Source organism: Pygoscelis adeliae, unplaced genomic scaffold (genome assembly GCF_000699105.1).
Source record: "Pygoscelis adeliae isolate BGI_AS28 unplaced genomic scaffold, ASM69910v1 Scaffold686, whole genome shotgun sequence".
In the NCBI taxonomy this organism is placed as follows: domain Eukaryota; kingdom Metazoa; phylum Chordata; class Aves; order Sphenisciformes; family Spheniscidae; genus Pygoscelis; species Pygoscelis adeliae.
In genome coordinates, this window is record NW_008825050.1 from 272,400 (window position 1) to 279,988 (window position 7,589).

General features: G+C 39.7%; 1 protein-coding gene across 1 annotated transcript in view; it reads right to left on the reverse strand.

Moving 5' to 3' along the window:
* The window catches only part of KIAA1377 (KIAA1377 ortholog), a 41,203-nt gene that overhangs the window by 32,954 nt on the left and 660 nt on the right, over positions 1–7,589 (reverse strand).

A 7,589-nucleotide genomic window follows, 5' to 3' on the forward strand; every position in this document is an offset into this window, starting at 1 on the left:
TCCTTCCCATATCATAAGGGGAAACTAGAAGTTGCGTAACGTCTGATCTTCCTGTCTTCAACACTACACCTCCAGTACTACCAATGTTAAGCTCAGGAAAGACAGCGGTGGAGCATATGAATAGCCAAAAGCAAGAAGAGAGACAAAATATGCAAAAGGATCCACTGCTTTTGCTAATGTATGTAGCACTCTGGATTAATGTTCTCCAAGGTCAGAAATCAAAATGCCAGTGAACAACATAAGCAATTACTGCTTCTACTTTGGAAGTACATTCCCCTCAGAAAGCTCCATATCTCCCAGCAGCAGTATTCCTCACCATTGTCTTGGATCACAAGAACTGCTGAGACTACGTCCTGTAATGTATACAGATGGTAGCTTACGTTTTATCTTAACAACCTGTTTATTGCAAATGACACTTAATAGTTACACTTTCAAAAATCCAGGTGAATTTCTACAATTCAAGGTAACTCTTCTTCTAGAGATGAAGTTATAGAACTCCACAGCTTCAAATGAAGGATAAGACAGAAGATTAACTTATGCAAAGAGAAACAGTTAAATTAAAATATGATCCCAACACTGCAAGTTTCATTTGCAAACTTCAGTTTGTCAGCAAGAAGGAATGGCTTCACTTGAGGCATGAGGTGAAGCCAGACAAGCAGTTATCCAAAAATAGAAAAAATCTGCAGAGAAGTCTATCCACATAAAATGTCTTATTGCAATTTGGTTAAAATTTCATAGGAACTTTAACTGTTCGTACAAGCCAGAAGTTAGAACTAAAAAAGTAGAACTAGAGTTCATTGTCAACTTTCAGTATTCCTGTATTTCACTCACGTTAAAATCTGATACAGAAATCTGTGATATTTTACATCTTTATCCTGACTAAAGAAATAGGAAAATCACAACAGAGGAAACAGACTTGCTTATCCTAGTAAGTCCTTTAAACACATTCTTCTTGATCCCCTTAATATTTCTAGAAGCTGCTCAAGAAGGCCTTTAGTTGAACTGTAGTTGTTAAATTCAGACATGTGGGAAATTCTACAACTTTGCACCTGGAGTAATTCCATTGCATAACTCCAAAAAGGAAAGAGTAAATTCTGCAGAGTCTTTATTTATTTATTTTTTAAACGATTTTGGAGTATGACTTAGCTGAACTTTTCCACATTCCTAATAACACGCATTAAAAAAAGACTGTTGTTCCATATAGCTGGAAATGGGCAAGTCCAAATGCTGATGGAAGAGGGCTTTTTCAGCACAGCTCATCATGATCGCTATTTGGTTTGGATTAAGACATGAGGGAGAAAAAGGATCTTATTTTAAATGAAGGAAATGCATTGAAGATATTCAGTGAAGCCTGTATCATTAACTTCTTGACCTCACAGACTGTAAATTGTGACACCCAGGTGCATTATGTAAAATAAATAATTTTACAAATGCACATTGACATCTTACAGAAAAACAGTTAAAGCAAATGTTTGTTCATCTACTCTCCTTAAGGCACCAGCTTAGGTTCATATCACAGATGTAACATTGGCAAAAGAGTATGGCTTTAAGATGGAGAGTTAGCAGAAGAATTTCCTGACCGGTGTTTTTTTAACCCAGTTTTTCTGTCTACTATAAACAACCCAGTGGTGCAGCAATTTTTGAAACGGCTGCCAAAATGTTTATAGTGAATTTGGAATACGAAACTTAAAATATTTAGCAGTTTCACATATACAGACATTATGTAGAAGGTATTTTTATGTTAAAAACAGTATGACTAGATGGTGGAACTATTTCCTGGTTAATTTTATTAAATTATCTTCACAGTGAAGTGATGGATGCCACATTCCCAGGTGGACTAAATGCTTACTACTATGTTGGATGAAAATAAAAAAAGGAATATATACAGCGCATATGGAATGCTATGAAATGAACCTTTTGATACTGAGTTGGTATTATTCATCCATTGCCATATCACATTTGCAAACCAGTGCACAGTAATTTTAAAATTGAGGTAGGAGGGTATTTGTATACTTGATGACTACAGCAAGATCAAGAAAAGGCTAGAACGGGGTGTCACACTCAAAATCCCCTTCATGGGCAAACAGGAAACATGCCTTACAGCCTTAAAAAGATCTGCGAACGTTGCCCATAAATCAATTTTTTTATTTAAGTGCGATACTTACCAGGACCATAGGAACACATATTAACTCTATTCCCTCATCTTCTTTGATTATTGTACGCTGAATACAAAGGGACAGCCCCAGATTGCTGTAAGGGCTTCAGAAGGACCGACCCTTACAGTGCCATAAGGGCTTACAGAGAGCTGTCCTCCAAAATGCCCTAAAGGTTCACAGGAGGGCTGCCCACACTATCCACCAGTTGTTACACTCCAAATCTTGTTTATAGGCAAAAAGTAAGCACACCTTATATAAAACCAAGGATTTTTTTGTTAGCATAATTCACATCTTAAGAGTCTAATCATTATTAATCCAGATATAATTGTTACCGAAAAACAATAATAGTTAGAATACTTCTATACAGAGAAAGCCTCAATAATAGTCATAAAACAGTTTGAACTGTTATTCACACATTGAGTTTCTACGCTTTTCCCGATGCTGGTAGTTTCATTCTGGTGGTTCTGGGGTGTTAAGGTGAGCTGTCAACATCTGGAGTCCCTTCACCAGGAACAATACGATGTTCATGTTAATGCTTTCTTCTTCCTCACCTCAGGATCCGCTTGGAGTCATTTTTGTATTTGCTAATACACTTTTACACCTTTGCTCTTTCTTTATCAATCTGCAGCTCCACAGTACCTCCAAATATTCCATACATGGTGCCTTTTACATATACTACATACTATTCTTCTGTTCTCTTTGTTACCCCTAAAGCCAGTTTGTCAGATCTAGGTCTGCATTTCTTTAACCGACTATCGGTGAGTTGTTTATAGCCATGGGGTCTCCAGTGCCAACCCTGTGCGCCATCTCTTATCATCCCCTGCCTGTACTCCCCTGCGCCGCATCCTGCACCTCCAGTTCTCAGGGCCTCTGCTATCGTACCAGGCCTGTATTTCCCAATTATGTTACAGTCATAAATATCTCATTCTCTACACAGAATAACTGCTTGTTACTGCTATCTATAGAAAACTATGGTCATACCATAAAAAGATAAACAAAGGCAAAATAAATTAGCCACAGACACCTGGTCAATTAGAGAAATTGCTGTTACAGCTAAACCAAGCAAAACAAAGCTGCGGGCAGGTCAAGAGAAGTTCAGAGAGAGCAAGCTTGGCAAGCCTCCGTCCTGAGGCCTTGCAAATTCAGCACAATCCTGTGGCCCGTTACCAGCAGTGGCAATACTGGTTTGCAGGTCTACACGGTTACAGTGACCACTACTTTTCATAGTTTCATTCTGATGTAGAAAGCAATACTAAATTCTTAACACTTTGCCCTCTCTGTTTACCAAGTGCTAACACTTTTCTCCCATTTCTGGCACTAGACAGCTTTTTGTTCTGTATCAACAACACTGATGAATAATTTAGAGCTCTATTAAATAATCAATGATAATCAGCCAGTAGGTGGAGCACAAAGCTTGTGCATATGTTGAAAAGAGAGTATTTTTGAAAAACCAGCAATAATGGGAAGAGATTGGAAACTGATATAAACTGGGAAAGTGTTTCCTTTCCCAGTTACAACAGATGGATTAGCTGTTCAGATTTCAAGGTAATTCAAAATGCGGAACCAAGATAGCTGACTGTAAGGTATATTTAAAAATGCACATAGACAATTGCATGAGGAGATATTCTATTTCCACAACCAACTAACTACCTGCAACCAGTAACATCACAGCAAAATGGGATACACATTTTGCATTGAGCAGTAACAGCAGGATGGCTGCAGTCCCCAGCAAATTGGCAGCTGGTATTTAAAAAGTACTGTGGTATATAAACACAAAATATGATATCCTATTCATTTACATCAAGTATGTGTTTAGTCAGTAGCTCTTATTTCCGGAATACTGTTATTTAAACAAAATATCTGTCAGCTACTGCCCCAGAGCATATTTAATTCTTAAGCTGATCTTGAAATCACAACTTCATGTATTAGTGATCCAATAAAGGAATGACCTTCTTGATACTCATGCAACTTGTGTAAAGATAAGCAGTAGGCTGGTTGTTCACTGTGTTGAAGCACTGCTGTTGACACAAAACTAAGGAGCTTGGTCAGTACCAGAGATACAAAGAAATTGATGGCATCAGATAGGATAGGAATACGAGTTCCTTTAAGTATTCACTTTGAAAAAAATCTGTGATTTAAGTTACTGAGACTTTGCTTTGCAAAGCTAATACTTGCTCTTTTCTGTGCAAGTGATGCTTTCGCCTTTTACTAATAAACCAATTAACTGAGCACATCTTGTCAGAAGTTGAGTATTTTTAATGCTGAACTTGCTGCATTTTAGAGTTACTGACAACAGATCAATACAACACTGTCAGGGAAAATTTCATTACAAGTACATTTAGAAAAGGTTGAAAAAACAGAAGACCTCAATCTGCAAGCTCTCTGTATATGCAGTTCTCATTAGCTTAAGAAGTGCTGGGCACCAGGGGCTATCAGACTTGGACTCGGCCTTGGTATAACCTTGTTTAAAGGCAGGCTGGTGGTGGTTCTTTAAAAAAACACCAAAAAAACCCCACAGAAAAGTTTTCTTCCACAATGCAACACAAAAAGAATGAACCTAAATGACACAAGATTGAGAACAGAGCAGAAGCTCTCATGTATCTTCCCTAGATCTATTTGCTAAAGGAAATTCACTGCTATTACTTTTTAGCAGAGGCTTTATAAATTTAAGGCTGACATTAATTTCGGTCCAGCTTGACCAATTTGATAAACTTCTACAATGAAAGGACTGGCTTCGAAGACGAGGGGAAAGCAGTGGATATTGTCTATGTGGACTTCACTAAGGCCCTTGATACTGTCTGCCATAAAATCCTCATAGACAAGCTGTTGATGTACAGGCTGGATTAGCAGACAGGCAGGTGGACTAAAAACTGGCTGAATGGCCAGGCCCAGAGGGTGGTGATTAATGGCATGAAGCCTGGCTGGAGGACAGTAACTGGCAGTGTACCCCAGGGGTCAATACTGGGCCCAGTCCCGTTTAACATCTTCATTAATGATCTGGATGATAGGGCAGAGTGTACCCTCAGTAAGTTTCCAGATGACACAAAACCAGGAGGAGTGGCTGATACATCAGAAGGTCGTGCTGCTCAATAGGCTGGAGAAATGGGCTGACAGGAACCTCATGAAGTTCAACAAGGGGAAGTGCAAAGTCCTGCACCTGGGGAAGAACAACCCCATGCACCAACATATGCTGGGGGCCTCCCCGCTGGAAAGCAGCCTTGCAGAAAAGGGCCTGCGGGTCCTGGTTGACACCAGGTTGAACATGAGCCAGCAATGGGCCGCTGCTGCAAAAAACAAAACGGATACCCGGCGCCACATTAGGCAAAGCATTGCCAGCAGGTCGAGGAAGGTGATGCTTCCCCTCTACTGAGCAATGGTGAGGCCACACCTGAAGCATTGTGTCCAGTTCTGGGCTCCCCAGTACAAGAGAGACATGGACATGCTGGAGAGAGACCAGCAAAGGGCCACAAAGATGATACAAGGACTGGACAGGAGCATCTCTCCTGTGAGGAAAGCCTGAGAAAGCTGGGACTGTTCAGCCAAGGGAAGAGAAGGCTCAGGGGGGATATCATCAGTGTCTACAAATACCTGAAGGGAGACCGTAAAGAATATGGAGCCAGGCTCTTTTTAGTGGTGCCCAGTGAAAGGTCCAGAGGCAACGGGCAAAAACTGAACATCAGGAAACACTTTTTTTTTTTCTGTGAGAGTGACCGAGCACTGGCACAGGTTGCCCAGTGAGGTGGTGGAGTCCCTATCCTTGGAGATACTCAAAAGCCATCTGGACATGGTCCTGGGCAACCAGCTCTAGGCGGCTCTTCTGTAACAGCGGGGTTGGACCAGATGACCTCGAGAGGTCCCTTCCCACTTCTACCATTCTGTGTGAAGGACAGAAGTAGAAAACAGACTGTCATACTTCACAGTGCACTCATGTCTACTCTCCATATGTTAAAAGAAAAAAAAAAGAAACGATTTCAGTTTTGAAATTATAAAACAGCAGTGCCAAGAATAACTTCTGACACATGCCTGTAAGCCCTGTCAGGGAGAATTTAGGGTGCTGCCAGGTGAGAATGTGGAGCTTAAGGAAGTCATGCTACCCTTGAGAAACCATCATCATAGCTAACACCTTCACACGTGTTACAAAGCTAATGGATACAAAGCTTGGCTCATACACAGATTTGAGACATGACCTGATGGTTGATCCATTAGAACACAAATCACTTCCTACCTGCATAACTGTCAGGAAAAACCTATTCAATTTCAAGGAACTTTTTATTTCCAAATTACTTTCCTCCATATATGTAATGAACCTTAATTTTGAATTATATTCCACAGCTTATTAATACTGTATGCACTTACTACCTTTCTAATGTTAGACAACTAACTCCTTTTCAGTTATTAAGGGAAGACTTGTCACTACAGACTTCCATTGGAACTGCTTATTATGCTTACAGTTATGCCATTCTCAATTATCACAAATGGAAACAATTTCATTTTATGAATATCGTACCTAAATTTTTAACTGGCTCACCTGAGTAACTTGGATTTATACTGTGTTTCTTAAGGCTGCAATGGAATTCATATGGAAATGTATTTATGTAACAACGAGTATTAGTTTAACTATACCAGTCTATCAAAAATACACAGGCTGTCTGGTATTTGCTTTTACATTAGAGTATAATATTTCAAGACCAGTAATACAATAAACAGTGTTCATCTGAGATGTGTAGTGTTACAGTGGTACTGTTCCAGAAAACTAAATAAGGTATTTAATCTTGCAGCTGAGACTCAGTTTATTATCTGCAAAGGTTGTGGGTTGCACACTGTCTTAAATCACTCCCAGGTGATTACACTTCCTCTTCCATTTTTCTTTATATTTCAAAACATACGCTGACAGTCAAGCTAAAATGGCAGTATAAACAATATCTACTGCCTCTCTTATGAGTTATCAACATATTTCAATAAGTAAACACTGTACAACAGAAATCATCTGATATGGAAACTATGGGAGACGAGTGTTAACGAGTTAACACTAGGCAGACGAAGCTGGTCTGAATTGTCTCAGGGAGGAACCCAGCTGCCTCTACAGTATACAGAACCTAGTATCCTGTATGTGCAAGTACGACCTCAATGCTAGGGAAAAGCCCCCTATGCCTATTAAACTATTTACAGCACTTCACTGAAACATCTCAATGTATAATTTACTTAATCCATTTGTCACAGAATAGTTCATGACTTTGTATTGTCACCTATGCAGAAAGGCAGAATATTCAAAGCTCTGTTTAAAATGTCAGTGCAGAATAACTTTATTACAAACATAATCCTAGAAAGACTTTGCACTGTGTTTATTGGGAAGTGGGAGCACAAAGCACCACCACGTAGGGAAGGCTGTGCAGCTGTTATGCCATGCATACACTTCAGAAGCCAACAACTGCC